Source organism: Colossoma macropomum, unplaced genomic scaffold (genome assembly GCF_904425465.1).
Source record: "Colossoma macropomum unplaced genomic scaffold, Colossoma_macropomum, whole genome shotgun sequence".
Lineage (NCBI taxonomy): Eukaryota > Metazoa > Chordata > Actinopteri > Characiformes > Serrasalmidae > Colossoma > Colossoma macropomum.
Genome location: NW_023494790.1, coordinates 20,913,903 through 20,934,818, shown reverse-complemented (window position 1 = coordinate 20,934,818; position 20,916 = coordinate 20,913,903). Strand labels below are relative to the sequence as shown.

Below are 20,916 nucleotides of genomic sequence, written 5' to 3'. Positions count from 1 at the left end.
AACACAAAAACACACACATATTCAATTCAAGACCCCTTAAAGGGGAATTGCACTTTTTCCCCCCCAAACGTTTTGCATTACTCAATGAGTGAGATGTAAACAAAGTCATTCAGAGTGGTTTAATGTGAAATTTAGAAACTTACAAGCTAGATTTTCTTCACAATAGTGGTGATAAGTGAAGGGTCCTAATGTCTGTAAAGCAAATAAAGCCATTTTATTCACTAGCAAAAATGAGTGAATCTCCATGTGTCCTCTGAGGTTTTATGTGTAATAGTGATAAAACAGTGGTAATTCAGGAAGAACACATTTTCTTTGGGTATTATTTTGCAGGAATAATTTGACTACTCGAGTATTAATCTGTTACATTGGTATTTGGTTCTGTATTCAGTATTTGGAAGCTTTGTCTTTTTTAGGCCACAATTATTATAACCTAAAACAAATTTGAAAAAGCTTTTAAATAGAACAGAAATTGCTAATATGTGTTAATGAAAATGTTAAAAATAAATAAATATTATTATTAATAAATAGCCTGGTAAATAATTAAGGCATGACAAGTTTGATGAATCATCTCAAATATTTAAGTATAGTAATCCTTCTCTGCGTACCGCCATTCGTCCAATCTACACTGCCTATGACTCGACTCCATCACATAACCACTTCAGATGGGAATACTATCGCTTCTTTCCCATTTTTTGAAATAAACAGTTTTACACCGGGTTTAAAACTTGACAGCATGAACAGCAGATTGTTTATTCTGACAATCACAATCATAAGTTTTTACTGCTGTGTCAGAGGAGCGTCTTCTTTTCACACTGCTAATACAGTGCAGGAGCTGCCCTGAAACCACCACCAACAAGATCATCACATTTTAGTAAACTATCATATAGTTTAGAATTATACTACAGGGAGATTAACTCGCAAGAGGCCCCGAATATTCTGTAATAACTCTCGCTAGGACAAAGCAATCTGAACCAAACAACGTGCAGTGTGCTCCTCAGTATAAGGAGCATCGAACAAGCTGGGATGCCCCTGCGTCGGAGCGATGAGGTAGGCACCAGACAGCTGTCGCGACGTTTAACCTCCATTTGCAACTTCCGGGTGCATACCTCCGTGCCCCGTCATGTGTCTGGCAGAAAACAGATCACTAACAGCATCGCATGTAACGCAATCGATTACACATACGTCAAGGTATGTAGCGTATTTTTTTGGTTCAGATTGCTTCATCCTAACGGGAGTTACAACAGAATATTCGGGGCCTCTTTCAAGTGAATCTCTGTGTATTTTTGACTGGATCTCCATGGAGTTTACAGGTCACTCTTGCGCAAAAATAAATAAATAAATAAATAAATAAACAAATAAACAGACAGACAGTCTGGAAGGGCTTGTGTTTTGATGGACATTAAGATGCACATCTAACAAAGCCAGTGTGAACTAAAATACTGATTAAAATAGAAGCATATTTGCTCTTTCAGACAATAAGTATTCCAGTACTTATTTGGAAATATCAATGAGTATTTGAAGTCTGTACACTGCTGTTTAATGCTGCCTTACAACATGTACCTCTCTACCATGAATGATCTTCAAAAATTACATTTTTGCCCTAAAGCTTATGTCAGAACTATCGTAACATACTGCCTCAGGCACATTTTCTGTCATGTATCTTTTAGAGGCAATAAACATTTTAGACGTCTGGGTCCAATCACCACCACTGTGAACAAGTCTGGCTCAGTAAGTTTCTCTCTTTTCACATCAAACCACTGTGAATGATTGTTTACAACTATTTAACTACACAAGCACTTTAAAAAAAATCAGTGGAAATCCCTTTTAAGAACCAATAAGAAAACACATAGAAAGCCAAGTTGTAGAAGCTACACTGAGACAATCCGTCTGTGTGCATTTCCTCTTTACTAACCTGGACGATCTTTTAACACAAAAATCTGGACATCTTTTAACAGAGGTCTGCTGTTACAGACTAAAAAAATGAAAGTGAGAAAAGAGAGCGAAAGAAACCAGCTGCACATGGAGAGCAGGCCAGAGAACATGAGGAGTGGTGAGAGGTCAAGGAAAGAGCAGAGGACAGCACGAGACTCTGAGAGCCTGAACGGCTCCAAAACAGGCAGGTGAGACCACTCTAAGGTAGTGAGAACATTTTGTGTGTGCAAGAGAAGAAGCAGAGCGAGAAAGAGACAAAGAGAATGGAAGAAAGAGTGAGGGAGTGAGAGCAAAGGTAAGGTCCAGATGAGGCAGCTGGGCTCTATTACTCCACACTGGCCCTCCTCCTCCATGCAGGAAATGAGCAATCATTTAGCAGTGACAGGTACATGCTGGACCTCACTATCTCTCCCCTAAAACCCAGCAGATACTGAACCACAGCCGGCCAGCATTAACCTCCCAGCCTACCACACTGCTCTCCACCTGGGTCTCGCTGTGGGTGTGAGAGGAGGAATATATGTGAATTTAAGAAAGAAAGATATATGTGAATATGAGAGAGAAAGAGAGACAGAGAGAGAGAGACCAAAAAACAGGAGAGACAGATAGAAAGGAAGTGAGAGGGAGAGACAGATTGAGGAAGAGACCACAAATGAGAGAAAGAGAGAGAGAGAGAGAGAGAGAGAGAGAGAGAGAGAGAGAGAGAGAGAGAGAGAGAGAGAGAGAGAGAGAGAGAGAGAATGTAATAACACAGTAATGTTAATCTGTAGCAGTATAATAGATGAGGTGTGAGAGAGAAATAGGTATCTAAGTTGGGGAAGAGTTAAAGCGCGCGTGGTGGATGGTTTCTGTTAGGGAGGAGTCCTGGCGAAGTCTCCTGTGTGCTATGAAAGGTTGAGCTCGGCTGATTTTAACTGGGTGTGACTGTGAAGCCTGGCTAAATGTACTATCCTATCCAGAGAGCGCACACCTTACCGCACTGACAAAACCCCAGTGCACTATGGAAGTTCTACTCCCTGCTCTTATCTAATGAGTGCATTTGTATGCTGGCCACATTCTGGAATGCTATCCTGGAGGGCAGCTGATATAACAGGACTACAATGCAAGCATAACCAATAAATGATTCAAAATATCTACTTTGCACACTGTGACTGATGAAGTGCATCCCAATTGGTCTATAATGTCCTAAAAGGGTTGAACGATTTGATCAAGCTTAATTCAAAATTCATTCAATTTTGTACTATATTTTTCTATTTGTATATTTAAGTAACAAAGCTGATATAAATTCATCAGACAGCTGAATAACTGGGATGTTTCATATCATTTATTATACTATAATATACTAATAGAGAAGGTGCAGGGTTCATTACAAACTGGCCAGCAGACAACAAATAAATCTTACCAGCCACAAAAAGAGAGAGACCACATAAATGCACTTTAATAATGTAGTTAGAAGCAGAATGCACTCAGATGCAGTAGCAGCCTGCTTATTCATGCATGCATCTGATTCACAGTGACGTAAATGTCCTGATTACAAGACTCAGAATCCACCTAAACAGCCCGAGCTTATCCAGCCTTTTCATGAAAAGAGAAAGCTGTGTTCTAGAAATCCTACTGTAAAGAGAAGCCTCCAAAATTATTCACACTGTACAGTCACAATAACAAAATCCTTTATTTATCCTAGTTTTAATCATAATAATAGCAGAGTTATTCATTTCTTTGTATTATTCAGTTCAATCCAGTTCAATTTCACATTAAAACACATTTTAAATATATGGTCACACTGCAGCTTTACAGAAATCAGTAAGAGCTGCCAGTGATGAGGAAAACTCCCTAGAAGTCTTAAGAAGAACCCAGACTCAGGACCGGTCCCATCCTGGGCCAGCACTGGAGTCCTTCACGGTCATCTGTCCTGACTTCACATATCCATACAGTATAGATTCAGTATAGATTTAGATCAGTTAGGGCTGCCTAATATATTGTTCGTGAATTATTATTACTATGATGAGACTAGGAGACTACACAGGTTCGCTTAGCATCCAGTGCATAATTTAAAATGGACTCAATATTGTAATGGTTTCAGGTGAAATCAACATCAACACCCACACAAAGAAGATTTACTGCGCCTGCTCCCAGAACATTCTGCTGATTTTATCAGGCTAGAAATAACACAAATATAAAGAGAGAAAAACATGCCATTTGGAATGACATCCAGTTCAACTGTGATCTTAAATCATTGCAAATCAGTTCTAAATAAATCAGGTCTGTTTATGATCATATTCTAGTTAACCAAAATGTGAAATGTAGGGCTGAATTCAGAGCTGTAAACTGTATTTCAGCACACAGCACTACATTCCTCTCTCTACACAGAAACAGAAAGGTCCAGTGAGCCAACCTGCTTTATCTCTAACCAGGTTCTCTCAGAAACTTCTCTTACCAGACAATTAGCCCAGCTCCTCAGTCAGACGAAGCCATACTGCAGCCAGGCACCCTCATACTTCAGTCAAAATAGTCTGCATCAATAAAAGTTTACACCTACTTTTCCAGCCCAAGACAGCATTACTACTTTGTACTGATACTGTTGTGTAGGGGCAAAGCTTTTAAACAGGGGAAAAAGTAGAGTGAAATTATACTTCAGTGAAAGTATAAGTATTCTGTCAACATCTTGGTCAAGTGCAAGTATGGAGCCGAAAATATATGAGTTCAAGTGAAAAAGTATAAATATTTATACACACACAAGAATTATCATTACTGATATGAATTTGGTTGGATGTTTTAATAATAATACTTAAAAAATAAATTAAAATGCATGGGAATTCAACTGATTGGCATGAGAAAAGGAGAAAGATATCCAGGTCTATGAGATCTGTAATGAAATTTTAAAGGTCTAAATGAAAATGTAAAGAGTAAAAAGTATGTTTTCTCTCTATTAGATATGAGAGAAAAGACCAGTATTACATTTCAATAATATTCAAGTACATAACAAAGCTTCCAAAACAACATAAGTATAGTCAACTCAATTATTTTTTCAAACCTGCTAATAAAATCTATCTGTAGTTAGAACTGTTATGAGTTGATTACCCCTTGAGTGAAAAGCAGGCCCACTGTTGCTTGCATCTGAGCAAACTAGACATCAAGCTGCTGTAGACGCAAGTCATGGAGATGTATTTCAACTTGATTAGCTAGCTAGCAATTCACAGACATCACTGAGACGTCCACAGGTTATGGATGCGCATCCAGATCAGCATCCAACAAAGCCACATCCTTGGGTTACTGCATGAATTCAGAGTATTTCAACTTAGTCACTATTTTTTTATTAGCATAATCATTGCCTACAAACCACAGACAAGTGCAGGAGCATTATATGATTACATGCACTCTGTTCTTTATCACACTCATACTTTGCCTGACTGAAGCCAATGGACGTCATTTACAACCATATCTTACTTTAGAAGCACACATTTCAGAAAAACGCACAAACGTGGCTTTAAAAAAAGGACTAAAATACAGTTAAAGCAATGACTAAGTTCTAAAAAGTCATCAGGTTTGATGAAGTAATGCTTTTCCTCAGCTAACCTAGAAATGACCTCATAATTAGGAACCTGAGTACTTGAGTACTTGATTACAAATACAGAGCTTCATGAGGGATTATTGCTTTTAAAAAGTCTTGTCTAATGTTTCATCTTTCTCTGTTGCTTTGGCACAGGTGTCCACACACACACACATTGTTTTCAGTATCATTATAGCCAGAATATGGCAACACATGCAGACACAGAGCACTCCCAGGATCCTCTGAGGCTATAACATCATATGCTTATCAATAAGGATCATCTTTGAGAAACATAATCCTAATGTACAATTCTCTCCATCATGCTCTGCCGTTTCTTCCTCTCTCTGTCTCTCTCTCTCCGCCATCTCTCTCTCTCACGCATGAACACACACAAGCCAGGGGGTCTCAGAACATGTCGATAACTCTCATCACTCACTTTAATGGGTAGAAGGTGGTGTGTGGTTCAAATGGACCTTTCAGCTATCAGGGAGGGGGACAACATTCCATAACTGCTAAACGATGAAGACTACAAATCTCAGAGCCAGCTGACTTGCTATGGAAACAGAGCTCACCACAAAGCTGCCATGGTCAGAGATTACGCAGAGCGTGGATGGCTGGGTTGCTGTAGACATATTGGAGCCTCCTTCTCCAAAGTTTAAACACTAAACTGCTACCACGAGTCTTTTCATTGCAAAAAATTTAAGAGGCTTAAAGCTCGGATTTGAGGAACTACTAAGTAGGCCTACTTTGTCAACGTGTACAGTTAAAAAGTCATGTCTACCCAGCATTTACAAGGCACAGAAACCAGACCCTTGGAAGTGCCATCTATAGTCACTCCTGAAGCCCTGTGAACCCCTTATAACCTAAGGGCCTGTATGTGGGCCCACACTTCAGTTCATCATTCTGTTAAACCACAAAACGTACGTGTAGGCAGGGCGCAGCCGTGCTCTGAAAGTTTGCTTTTCCAAAAAGAGTTTATACAGTCAGAAAACATGTTTCATGAGTCAAGTCAAAGTAATAAGTCATCTATACACACGCAAAAACATTTTTACAGCTATTTTTACCATCTTTTAATAGAAAGAAAAAAGAAAAAGAAAGAAAGAAAGAGTGCACAAAAGTGTGTGTGTGTGTGTGTGTGTGTGTGTGTGGGAGAGCATGTGTGTGAGTCTACTATATCATTAATTAAAAGTACTGTTCTGTACATTCGTTGTATACACGTGTCCAGCGCTCCAGACAAGCAAGCAGCCTTTTTATGTCATATATGCAGGATCACAGATTTTTCCTAATAACGTACTGATCGTTTTCTATAAACAATTCACCTTGTTAGAATAAGACATCTCTGATATGGACTGGACCCAAGGAAACAGATTTCTTCATGAGGGAATGAAGTGTTTTACTTGCTCTGTCACATACTCCAGCACTGCCAGCATTCTCAGTTGTGCCTTGCGCTTCAGAGAACTAGCAGACAACTGGCTAAGTTTAAAAAGAGAGAGAAAGCAATACCAGGTACACTGTTCACCAAATCAGTTGTCCCTGAAAACTGACTGGGCAAGTCAGTTTTCAATGCTGCGGTCCTGTTTTAGATGTTACCTTCACCCTGGCAATCCTTAATGCTGACCCCTGCTTGTAGGGGTTCAACAATACAATACGCTACCGAATATTACACTGTACTGTGCCATATTGCATTGTATCGTTGTACTGTGGTTAACGCGTTAGCTTACACTAGGGTATTAGCCTAGAATTAACATACTGGCTACCGTGTTATATGGAGGCATTTATGTAATGTAAAATGTAGCATTCCTATGTTGCTAACAAACCAAACTGAATGCTCATCTAGAAAAACTAGCACAGACTAGCTGATCACCGGCAAAATCAGCACATCATTGCTGTCGGAACAAAACGTTCTTGAAAAGGTGACTTTACAGGAGAAGAAAAAAACCTTCTTAGCTTTTAATGGATGTTAATGTAAAAGAATTTTGCACCATTTTTGTCATGAGAAAAAAGGTGAAAAAATGAACATATATGGTTTTGCGTACGTTTGAGGATATGTTGTGTTTTAGATGCTGATATGCAAAACCAGCAACAGACCAGCATAAAACAGCTTAGATTCGCATGGAATTCACCCTGCTTTTTTGGCTGATTTTAGCAGAGTGTACCAGACAAAACCATGCCATTCAAAAGCCTCAAATACTAATCTTTTATAATAGTCACTGAATAATAGGCCCAGAGTTTAAGGGGTTACACTTTTCTCTCTTTCTGTCTCTGCATCTCTACCTTTCCCATCCATCAAACTGTAATACTGGAAATTCCACACCGTACTGTGTGTATTTCCATAAACGTCCTCCTGCAGTGTGTATGAGCAAGTTTATAGACTTGTGTGGCATGGGAGTAAGAGGTTGTGATGCGAGTCCGGATCCGTCTATGGGCTGGAAACAAGACATCCTGAGGTGGGCAGAGGACTAAGACCAGGCTCACCCTGCCTAAACTCCCTGTACCACACAACCACGCAGAGAACAACTGACTCATACAGGAGTCACCTCATCAAGTGGGGACAGACTGAAGGAAGGAGATGGAGACAGGGAGTGGAGAAAGAGAGAAAGCAGAACAAAGAAAGGGAAAAATATATTAAACAAAAAACTGGGGAATAAAAGAAAAGAGCAGACGGGTGGAGGGGGCGGTGAAAAAGCATCAAAGTTGAAGAAATTAAAAAAGGTAGAAACTCGGGATGGGCATGATTATTTGAACACATATCCAAACTAAACATAAATCACTAAATCAACCAAACGATCTTTTATGTTTTCTTTTTTTCTTTAATTAACAATATAAGCCATTTTCTTATGATGATACGAGAGACAAAGAGAAGCAAAAATAATTAAAATTCCTATCCCTAATACACACCTTTCTGGAGATACAAGTGAAAGGTACCACCGCTGACCTTGCATTCCACTCCATACATCTATTATCCTGTTAAAAATGACTTGTAAGCCCTGCTAAAGCATTTTGTTCCCAAAAGTTTTGAGGTTATATAAGTTCTGATCCTGATTCAAGGGAAGAGGATAGCAGATGGAGCAGTCACTAGCATGGTATTTAGCAGTTTCCTGTCTCAGTCACTCGGTATTTAGCTCCTTCCTGTCTGATACAGCTTCACTCTGCACCACCAGGTGAACTATTTACAGGAAGAAATGTCAAACAGCGCAAACAGCAAACTAATTTCAACTTTGGCATTTGGTCATACACCTCTAAATTACATCTTTCTGTGCAATCAAGAAACGAGACGGCTTTATCACATGAAGTCACATCTGTAACTAATCACTCACTTTGAAGTGAGAGAGCTCATGTGACCAAGAGAAAGGAACAGTGTTCGGTGGGAACCATGTTTGAGCTGCTATTTTTACTCCCACACATAAACATCAGCTGTGTTGGTACGAAAGCCATTTCTGCATCTCTGCTATGTTTTAATTTTGCCACATATCCTGTAGGCTTGTTCCACTTTGTGCTCTGTGTTAAATGCCTGCTTTGCAGTCTCGGAATAAAAATTTCCTGTCTCTACTTTTCAAGACCATTATTTCATTAGGTCTCTCAACCAACCTGGCCTGTTAGGAGGTTGTTGAGAAGTTTCTTACATGCTCCAAGGAAATGCAATTTAGCATTCACCAGACCATTACAACATCCACTCTGTTTCCTGCCCCGTGTCTCCACCAGCATTCATAATTTACACCTTTATGCATTTTCCTTGTTCAAGGTGGGTTTTTTCTTACTATGTATATCAAGGTATGCTTTTGCTGAAAACAAACAGATGCCAGGTCTTGTCTTTCTGATGCAAAAGGTGGATTACTCAGTCCATTTTTAAAAGGTCTACTTTGTCTAGGAGTGGCCTAAACAAGAACAAACCTTTATATAGCACTACTGGGTTTCATAGATTTTGAAGGTTCTAAAACATGATATCATGAGAGAACATGAGATGTAAACATGTAACGTTAACTAGACAGGCAGATTATTTTGGCTGTCCGTAATGCTGAGTGTTTTTTACCAAAAGGTGGCTCTTGTATAAAAGAGCACGCCAACAGGGAGACACCTATAGATGACGCTTGTTTCTCCTGTGTCCCGAGGGCACTGTGGATGGTGTAGTCTCCAAAACGCACATTCTTTAAGTGCCTTCATGTAAAATCTAAGCTTTTGTGGTCATACGAGTACTGCTTGTGTGGACTGTCCTCGGTGATCACAAACAATGGTTTTCTTTTTTGCATATTTTTCATGCGACTGAAATACTGCTGATTACAGTTGTAGAGACGACTCTCTGTAGACATGTTATAGGTCTACCTACGGTACAGCAGACACCTACTCTACAGCTGTACCTAATAAAACATTTACTTAACTTTTCTTGCATTTATTTGTAGCTACTGCTGTGAGGTTGGTCACAATTTTCAGAACATTTGCAAAAATTTCATTCAACTTAATGAGAAACATTAGTAGCGCACGCACTTTTCACAGCCATACAAAGTAAAAAAGAATAAAATGAATAAAACACTAAATTCACATTTTTTGACAAAATTGTGCACTTGCACCAACATTCTGTAAAGTTTATCTAACCTTGTGACAACTGATAGAAGAGAAGGCATCTGTGAGCAGAGCATGGATAAATCAACTGACCATTTGCAAAGCAATGACTGATGCACCCGATCGCCAACCACAACTGATTTTCCAGGTTTGATGAATGTAAACATAGCTTCCAGAATGCTTTTTTTTTAATTAAGAATTATGTTTTCTTCAGATCACCCCATAAACAGTAGGAATGTGCACAGGCATTTGAATACTCGGTTAAGTGTGCAGGTACCAGTACCTTTATACTATAATCATTATTAAGGTACTCAGAGAAAATATGGAGGTAAGTCCTTAATGCAGAGTTTATGTTTTAACAGAACTGCAAAATGTGGCGAGTTTACTTGTATTTGCGAGTAAGAAACACGAGTGCCTGAACGTGAGCGCATTGCCAAAAAAACAAAAAAAAACAAAAAAAAAACAGCACAGCAGGTATGGAGCAGCTTTTTCGATAACTAGACTAAGTGAGTCCTCATCAGCATCCAATGCATTGAAAGTTAATGTGACAAGATTTTTTCGCCCAAGTATTTTTGAAGCACTTCTTTTGGTTCCTTCATCATAAAATTTTGACACAAGGCAAAGGGTAACAGATGTTTAAAAAACAGAGATGAAAGGATTTTGCACAACAGCGACAATATGTAAATGTTTACATAAACAGAATTTCTCAACACATTTTACAAATGCATATTATTAACACTGGCCCTTTGCTTCAAAACAGGATGTGTATGAGACAGGCCAATAAAGGTTTGCCCACACAGATCCTGTACACACTCGGTATTAACGTCTCGAGTGATCTGATCATAAGTGGACAGTGAAAATTTTAGCTATTTACATCTCTCCAGTGACCACATGAACGATTTTATGGCTGGAGGAAGGAGACCACTCACATTTAGGACATCACTTATTTTGCTGCGAAATTTCCTTGCATCCTTGCTTTTATAAATATAAGGGCTGTTGCAGCAGTCCAGATCCCATGGATTGCTAATACAACTTATAAACGAGTGAGAGAGGCACCAGAAAATATACCACACAGATGCTTTCATTTCTGTTGCGATTACGTAGTTGATTAAGGCGGTCTTTAACTGCAGGTGCATCGAGACGCTTTAGCTACACAGGTTATGTGGTCACATACATTCCTAATCACCTTCGAAGGTGGTCTGGGTGATTGCAACACAACATGCCTCAAAGACGTGTTGTACTTCGTTCATGCTTGTACTTAATCTGTCCACTTACGATCAAAATCACCCAGGATGCATGTTAATGCCAGGTGTAAAAGGGGCCAACCAGACTGTGCCAGCGTTGGTCAGCTGTTTTCTGAGTACGACAATGGTGCCAAAACAGTATGAACTATAACTATGAAGGTTAGTTATGGCAGCATTTTAGGTACAGCTCTGTTTCTAACAAAGTAGCCAGGGTATGTGAATGTCGTATGAATGCAATGACCACAGGTGAAGATACGCACCTTGCTGAGCAGCCAAAATTTTTTTGTAAGAAAAACAAGGCTGATGACACTGCAAGATGACCTGCCTTAACTCTGCATGTGCAAGATGAGAGTGGGAATTCTCAAGTTTGACAGTAATTCTAGAGCAAACTAAGCTCCAATGAACAAAGGAGGTGAATTTCTCATAAAATATGCAAGGCTACACGTTCATATATTTATTTTGGCCAGTTGTACCTTGCAGCAAAGCGCTGTGATCTTAAAACAAAGACATTTGTTCTGCATATGTGCAGGAACTCTCTCAGTAATTAAAGCACAATTTCCTGCACAGTTTTGCTCTCTACTTGCGACACGGGCACACACTGCATCACTGACCTCCATCAAACAAGCTGGCACTTACCAGCACAACTAACACTCCACAAAAAAGTAAAGAAGCACTGGCAAGTAATCACCGCAAACTGACTCACTGAAGAACAGAAAGAAGGGCTAAGAAAGCAATCTCTTTTCCCTCTTTCAGTCCCTGGTTTGGTTTGTATACACGCAAAATGTGTGTGCATGTGTGTGTGTAGTAATGTTGACATGGTTCTGATTGACCGGAAATGTTAAATAAAGAATCTGTGCAATGAAGAAAGAGCCCTCCCTCCCCTCCTCCCTCACCACATGTGAAACCACACAACGTCTTTTCACCTGCCAAAACAAACCTCAACATCCTCCAAAACGACAGTGTGTATATTTCTCCACATTGCAACACAGCCCTACAGCATTACATTTAATGAGCTTTTAGACAGACACTAGAGAAACAGGGTTTAACTGCCAATAAGCACAAAACAACCCTCCTTAGACAGTGACTCACTGCTTAGTATAAATTCTTCTCAATGAGTTTTTCGATTAAGATGTCACAATGAAGAAAAATGATGCTGAGACAGATTTTCTTCAAACATTTTTAAATACAAGCCTAATCGAAACCAAACTAACAAATTAATCCACCTTTCGTTGTGCTATTCTATGCTTTTTACAATGCATTACGTTCCTACATTAAAAAGGCAGAGATGAAGTCCTTAATTGATTTAGTCATCATAAGAGCAGTAAAGGAGTTAGCCTGCTGTTGGACCACTTTACTTCCTAATCTTTATGAGAGGTCCTGAAATACTGTAACTCCAATCAATGGTTGGTTAATTTCCAATCAAAAGTTCTAAAGTTATTCTATATTCAGTATATTCAGCAGAAAACAAGTGTGTCTACAATTTGCCTTTATTACAGCTTCCATTTCAGGAGACTTGCTTCTAGATTTTAATACAATTTAAAGTACATAGACGTCATGGTGCAGTTCACATCACAGCTAGGACATCACGATTCGGTACTAGTTCACAAATGCACAAGGCAGTTGGTACAGTGTGGAGTGTACTAAGCAGTAAAATGTAAACAGTAAACACACACTCTCACATACACTCTTTAAAAAAGATATCCAAGGGTTAGTTCTATAGAGAACCATAAACACCCAAAGAACCCTTTGCATGCTAAAAGAGTTCTCTGAATCATGAAAGCGTTCTTCGGATTGATGGAGAATGTAATATATATATATATAATATATATATATAATAATATATATATATATATATATATATATAGACCGTTTTTGAAAATGGTTCTAAAGAGCACCAAAAAGGGTTCTTCTATTGTTACAAGCTTGACATCATCACAATGGTAGAACCCTGTTTGCTGCTATATAGAACCCTTTTCAAAAAGATTCTAAATAGTACCGTTTACAGCACATTCTCCATTAATCTGAAGAACACTCACAATGCAAAGAACCCTTTAATCATGCAAATGGTTCTTTGAGTGTTCATGGTTACATACAAAAACTTTCTTTACTGAAAAACCCTTCTTTAAAGGACCATCTTTAAAAAACAAAGAAAAAAAAAAGAAGGTCAATCGGGCACAATCGGCAACTAATTTTATAGAAGTACAAAAAAAATAAAAAACAAAAAATAAAACTTGCATATTAGGAGGAGTGTTTCAATTTGTTCTACTTAGGCTTTGTTTAAACATTCAAAGTTTAAGCCCATCCTTTCTATCGAAGAGGAAAACACCCTTGCTAGTAGGGAGGAACAGCAGGTACAGCCTGGTAGCATTTTGCCATTTAGCATCTCACTCCCCACTGCTGCCATAGTTCACTGGGAACCCAAAATTTTCCCACACATTGAAAAAAAGGGGGTCTCTGAGCTTCTGTGTGTCATTTGCTTTCACCATAGTGCAACTGACTCAGTCAGATGGCAATCAGGCTTAAAGCTTAAGGTTTCCAGGTGGTGCTTGTGAAACTTGGTTCCGCATTACGTTCAATACATCCAGAGATTTCCCATCTTTTCTGGATAAAAGACCTTAATTTAAGTACGATTGGCCAGACTGAATCTGAAGGAACACTGACAAAATTAAGACCAAAGAGCATTCCAAGGATACAAGAAAAAAAAACTACAAAATAAATATCCAATTGTTTGGATATCCCAGCGAGTGCTGTTGGATCAATTGTGAGGAAATAGAAGCTGCGTCATACTACCCAGGCAATGAGGCCGTCCCTCAAGATTGAGCGTCAGAACAAGGAGGGGACTTGTGAGGGAAGCCTCTGACAGGCTAAGAAACTTTGATGATTCACAGAGTTCAGTGGCTGAGACTGCAGTGAAGGTGCACTAGTTAACAACATCAAGAACTCTGCATACAACTGGCCTGTATGGGAGGGTGGCTAGGAAGAAGTTATTACTGGGGGAAAAAAGCCACATGAAAATAAGCATGTGTGGAGTTTGCCAGAAAACATCCGGGTGACCCAGCTAGAATGCAGGATAAGGTTTTGGGGTCAGATGAGAGAAAAAGGAGCTTTTGGCCAAACTTCAAAATGTCTTGTACAGCACAAACCTAACTGTCCATTCCTCAACAAACACTATCCCAACAGTGAAGTATGGGGGTGGCAGCATCATGTTGTGGCGATGCTTTTTCTTTGCAGGGACTGGGCATCTTCTTAAAACTGAAGGACAGGGGGATGGTGCAAAATACAGAAATACAGGTGCTACTACACAAAACTAAAGACAAAACTAAAGCTTGAGAGAAAACAGCTTTTCGCAGGACAATAATCAAATAAACAATGGCAAAGCCACAGAGAAGTGGTTGAACAACAAAAAGATGAATGTTCAATGTCCAAGTCTAAGTCTAAGTCCAATTAAGATTCTGTGGCATTATGTAAAATAAAATGCAATGCTGATAGAAACAGACCCCAACAGATGTAAAGCTATTATTGTCGCAAAAGGTGGCTCTACCAAGTACTAACCTGAAGGGGGCGGATACTTTTTCTGTTTTTTTCTTTTCTGTTTTTGTTCTTTTTTTGTTTTTATAAAAAAGAAGATCTGCTCACAAATAATGAATTTTCACTTTGAAAAGAGTAAATTGGGTTTTAATAAAAATACTGTCTGGTAAAATCTGCATATGTGCCATTTGTAATTCAGACAATTCTGATGACTTACGGGGGTTAAATACTTTTGCAAAGCACTATACATATGGATAGGTAAATAGCTATCAAGATAGCTAGACAAACAGACTAACCCAAAAAAATAAAAAATAAATTACTGTCCACATACACAATCAGCCCCTATCGTGCCATACACCAACCCACCATCTCTACCCCTTGCTGAAACTCCTGACCACCACACCAAAACCATCAATGATATCAGAGCTGAACAGTGGTGTTCTCATTATTTCTTACATTTTACATAAAAATTAGACCTACTTATTTGAGAACTATGCTTGCCAGGTACATTCTAACATCTGGTTTTGGCCTCTTGGTCTTGATCTAACCCTGAACTTCACTGGTATCAAGATTCCCAAAACAGCCCTTGGAACGCTGTTACTTCCATTTATCCATAAATTAAAGTAGAATGGAAGACTGTGCGAATGTGGGGTTTCACAAATGTATGCATTTACATTACAGTTCTCTGACATTTATGATGCGACCACCTCTTCAGCTGCCATTACAAATAGAAGGTTTATTACACCCTGGGCAGATTTCCTGCATAATAGCTGGAAAATTCTATAACCTCACAGAGAATAATGAGCTTTAGAGCTTCTGACTATGTAGCAAAGCTTTCCTCATCTGAAATAGTCTTTGTTTGATAGGTTTTAAAGTCAGTATGGTATTGTAGACCCAATCTACTGGGAGAGGTTGGTTTACATTGGTTAAGAATCTAATGTTCCAGTCTGATAAAGATTAAAACAGACAATTCAGGAGCAGCTTTCTGGTTACAGATTGAAGACTTTGAGCCAGTTTCTCAGAAACAGATCACAGCCTAGTCCAAGTCTAGGCTTAATCTGTGTTTGGGAAACTGGCTCTATGTCTGTTTTTTTTCTCTCCCACTAACAGCACATACTTGCTGGTATCATATAGCCTACTTTACCAAAAATGCTTATTCAGACCATGTACCATCTTCACATGCAACTGCATGTTGTAAACAACAGTTTTGTTTTTACTGTCATATCCTGTTTTTCAGTCTTTAAGCTGATGAGTTTGTAGGGGGCTTCAAATGGACTCTGTACAAGTGTTACAAAATGCGGAAAAATCCAATAATCATTGTTTTGGTAAGTAATTTCCTGTCATGTTTCCAGAGACATGTATTACTACATTGGGAGTTTTGCAAATTACAAATTGTTGGCAACTCAAAGCATGAGGAGATTATTCATTTCCACTGTCACCTCCTGTAGTTTTAATAACACAAATCTGACTGAATGAAGAGTCTTAAATGAAGGACAACACACCACCAATGTGAAGAACAGGCAGAATAGTTAAAAATGCAGGCTGTGTCCTGTACACTAAACTTTGGAACTAAAGTACAATGCAGGGTAAGTGTCAGTACTAAGATTCTGAAATTTAATACAAATAAGCTGGATTACTTTATTATTGACTAAAAATTGATTCAAAAAATTGTGGCTACTTCTGTGCAGCACCAATGATACCTGATTTGAGTATGTACATAAAAAAACACTGTATATCAGGCAATTCTCATATCTGACCATCCCTATACATATATATATATATATATATATATATATATATATATATATATATACACATATACATATATATACATATATATATATATATATATATATATATATATATATATATATATATATAAATAAAAGACGTATGTTTTGATTTTAAGAGCCATAATTTGGAAACAAAGCATTTATTAAATGCACTGAGACATGTCAGTAATAGCTGCCAAGTAGATTCAAAATATTAACCGCAATAAGAATGTTAAGATGAGCAATAGGAAACTTAGGAAATGATGTCACCTCAAAATTACAGCTCTAAAATAGATATTAGCTGGATCTCACAATCCCTACTTCTAAGTATTGCCTACAGTCTTGTGGATTGTCACTTTAATGCGGCAAAGAACCATCTAGTTGAACAGAACATGCCAAGCGACCAACTACAAACCTTAATTTTTGTGTGAAAAGCTTATTGTTGTCATAGTGTGCTGAGCTGCTTGCTACTGGTAAATAGCTGTCATTTAGCCTGGTAAACAAAAGCATTCTTTCAGACTGGGAAAAAACAGTGCACAAGTGTGTTGTTTCATAACAAATTCAGCAGTGGTTGCTGCATTTCACATGCCTAGTAAACTACCACAATATAGCAGACACTTGCTTAACATAACAGTTGTAAAAGCATGAAATATTTGAATGGCTTTACAGCTTTTGAGTATTTGAACTGCCAAGTATGGCAAGCAAAAATATATAAAATACAAAAAAAAGAACATTAAGACCACCAGATCACCACAATGTTGCCCAATTACATATTTCCAAGAAACAAAACACTCAGTCATCACTAATATATCATGAATATTTAATACAATCAATCTGAGCCCATGTTCAGGCAGAGAATCTACTTGCACAACAAAAAGACTGCATTTACATATTTGTGTATTTAAGATGTTATTACACTAAAGGGCAATGGTGGATACTAGTTAAGACATTCCTGGATTTCATATCTTATTAGGGCTGGTAAAAACTAATTTCTAAGGACAGTACACCCCTTCTATTTAGTAAAATCAGATACTTTAAGATGCACCCACTGCATATATACAACTTGTATAATCTCCATAGAAAAGCACTGGCAATAGAATGGGACGCTCTGGAGCAGCTGTACAAGAGCCTAAGGCCACAATGCCCAATGCCAAGCACCAGATAGATGGGAATAATGCCTCTAAGTACTGAGCTGTAGAGCAGTGATCCGGTTCTCTGGAGTGATGGAGCTCCATCCAAAACCTCTGGGAGGAGCAGTAGTGACGTTTGTGAGCCAGAATTAACCATCCAACATCACAATCTGACCTCACTAATGCTTTTGTGTCTGAATACAATCAAATCCTCACAGCAATGCTCCAACATCCAATGTAAACCCTTCCCAGAAAAGTTGAGGCTGCAGCAAAGAGGGGACAAACTCCCTATTAACAGCCTTAATTTCAGAAGAAACGTTGGATGTAATTACAGGTGTCTCCAGACTTTGGACGTATTGTTTATGTTCAATAGGAAGTCCAGAAAGATGCAACCAGTCAACAGTAACTTATAAGCTCTTATTTTGCAAATTCAGCAGCGGTTGCTGAAATTCGTGTGCCTTGTACCACAATACCACTTGTTTGAGTCATGCTTAACATACAGTAAACTTACACATGCTGCCTTTAACGCCAGCTAGCTGGCTGGCGGGCTACATGGCTAGCTTGACGAGCAAGAAGACGGTTTGTAAGCAGCTTATGGGAGTGATATGGATAAATTAAGACTGCAGTTGTGTAAAACGTAATGTCGAAGCTGCGCCCAGCGTTCAGCCGCTTGTGTTTGGAGTATAAAACAGTTTGCGGCGGTGTGTTGTTGTGGCCTGTGTTTCCACTCAACGCTCCCATTGGTCCACAACACCGCGGTAACGAGACGACACGGGAACCCCATTGGGTTTGATTTTCTGCAGGAAAAGCGGACGCTTGCTTCGAAACAAGCTAAACATATTTTGCCTCACCTTCCAAAGCATGTCCTCCGGCTCTCTCAGAGCTGTCCTCTGAAGTTTGGAACACGCAACATGGTCATTTCTCATGAACAACGACAGATCTTCAAAACTGTTTCTGCACAGCCATTTTGAGCCAGACCTTGACTCGCAGACTGTGGGGGAGAAGTGTAATGAGTCCGCGCCTTGTAAATCCACTCCAAAATACCACGCCACAAAATCACACTTCATACAGACAGAACATACTACTTTCTCAGGGCGTATATGACTGAAATTAAATTAATAAGACCTGTACCTGATTACACGCTACACAACAGATTTGCTGGTCACCCCTCTGGAAAGGAAATGGTACGGCTCACGCAACACCGGTTCAACTCTATGAAAGTGTCCAATCAGTGAACGAGAAAATGCAGCTGTCCAATCAGATACTTCAGGAAATGTACAGCGTACCCGCCCCTCGCCTCGTCCAAACCACGTGAAGAACCCTGTAAATAGACCATAAACAGGAGAGTGATAGAAGGAGGAGGGAGGGAGACGTTCACACGTGCTCCTTTACACCTGGAGGAGGTTTAAATTTGTGTGTGTTGGAGTTTTTCTCTTCACCTTCTGTTTGTCAAATTAGACTAAGCATTAAACCCACGGAAATCTGATATATAGCTATATATGTACATATATCATAAAAGGTCAGACATATTAAAATATATATACATATATGTTGTGTACATGTATGTAATTATCAAATATTGGACATGTATGCATAATATATGGATCATACATATATGTCTGATAAGCAGGTGAATGCATATATGCATAATGTATGGATTATACATACATGTCTGATACATGGTTGAACACATCCCAGTACAGTTAAATTTTTTACTGAAATTGGCTTAATGTTTAAAATTAGATACCACTAGTTTCCTGTAGGACACCTTTAGATCCCATTAAGAAATCATCAAATGCATCAGGAATCAGTCCCAGAACACCTGTTAAACCTTTAGAGTCCTTTACACTGTGATATCAACCCATCAGGAAAACACAAAATACCATTAGTGACTATTAGACCATCAGAAATCAACAGAAACTTTTGTTTCTATGATTTTTTTTGGAAAACTGTTTTAGTTTTTGAGTATTTTTGGCATCAGAAATTCAATATACTAGTTAAACATGGAAAAAAAAAAGTAAAAACCAAATTGGGCTAATGTGTAATGTTTCAGAATCTCAACAACTGTGTAAAATGAATAAAACATTTAATTTATACTCATGAGAATTGAATTATTCCTCACATTAACATTGACTTGGAAAAAAGCCATGAATTCTTATTGGTCAGAATTGATATCTTACACATTAACATATAGTTCCTCCAGGTAATAGCTAAACTTTGGATTATAATAATAAAATTGTTTGTCCTACACATCACACAAATACACCAAGATGAGCACTGAGAGAGAGACAGAGGCAGAGAGAGACTCTAAGAACTCTGTATAAAAGTGTGCTGTGAGGAGCAGATCAATGCACGCAGCACCCGTGGCCCGAGACAGTCCACTGAATAGAAGAGGTGTCTGGATAATGACTATATTGATCAGTTAAACACCTTTTCACCAGTCATTCTCAATCACAGAGGTGGTGGTCATGGCTACTGGAGTGTGTGTGTGTGTGTGTGTGTGTGTGTGTGTGTGTGTGTGAGTGCGTGTGTGTGTATGTGTGTTTGTCCATATGTGAGTTTTTGAAGTAATTTATGCTTATGAAAGACATCATGCATTATGTGAAAATGTTTCACCAGTCTAACACCTGTATTATAATACTACTACTGCTAATGTCTAATAGGAATAGAAGTAATAGTATTAATAATAATGTTGTAGTCAGTGGTGACGTTTCACCGGTACCAATATACACAACATACTATCAATGAAAATAGTAATAATAATTACAAATATTTGGATTTAAATGTGTAGTATGATTTGGTTCCTAAAACATGTAAATTGAAAGGAATTGAATTGCGTTACTACTGTTGTCGGTGGTGATTGATTCTGTGCTGGTCTAAGCTGGTTTATGCTGGTCTGGTGCTGGTTTAGCTGGTCACCCAGCTTGGTCCTGCTGGTTGACTAACATACCAGCATCCAAAACACAACATATACTGGTTTTGCTGGTGACCAGCTGTGCTGGTCTTTGCTGTTTTTTTTCTAGCAGGGAAGTCAGAGCAATGTCAGGTCTGTGCTGATGTATTTTGTATATCATTAACAAAAACAGCTTGAAAGACATGCAGTATTTCTTAAACGACTGGCACCAGATAGCAGTGTAATGCTATCTGCACAAACATTTCCCTTTGCCATAACTATGTTCTTTTAAAGCAAAATGAGATCAATCTCT

General features: G+C 38.6%; 1 protein-coding gene across 4 annotated transcripts in view; it reads right to left on the bottom strand.

Annotated features, from left to right (window-relative positions):
• The window catches only part of znf438 (zinc finger protein 438), a 77,943-nt gene extending 59,028 nt beyond the window's left edge, over window positions 1–18,915 (bottom strand). For all 4 annotated transcript variants that reach the window (XR_005007357.1, XR_005007356.1, XM_036572492.1 and 1 more), the window contains exons 1-2: window positions 18,842–18,915; window positions 18,562–18,701 (exon numbers count right to left, since the gene is read on the bottom strand). The gene's annotated coding sequence lies outside the window, so the exon portion shown is untranslated. The remainder of the gene's footprint in view (window positions 1–18,561; window positions 18,702–18,841) is intronic.
• Window positions 18,916–20,916: the final 2,001 nt, after the last annotated feature.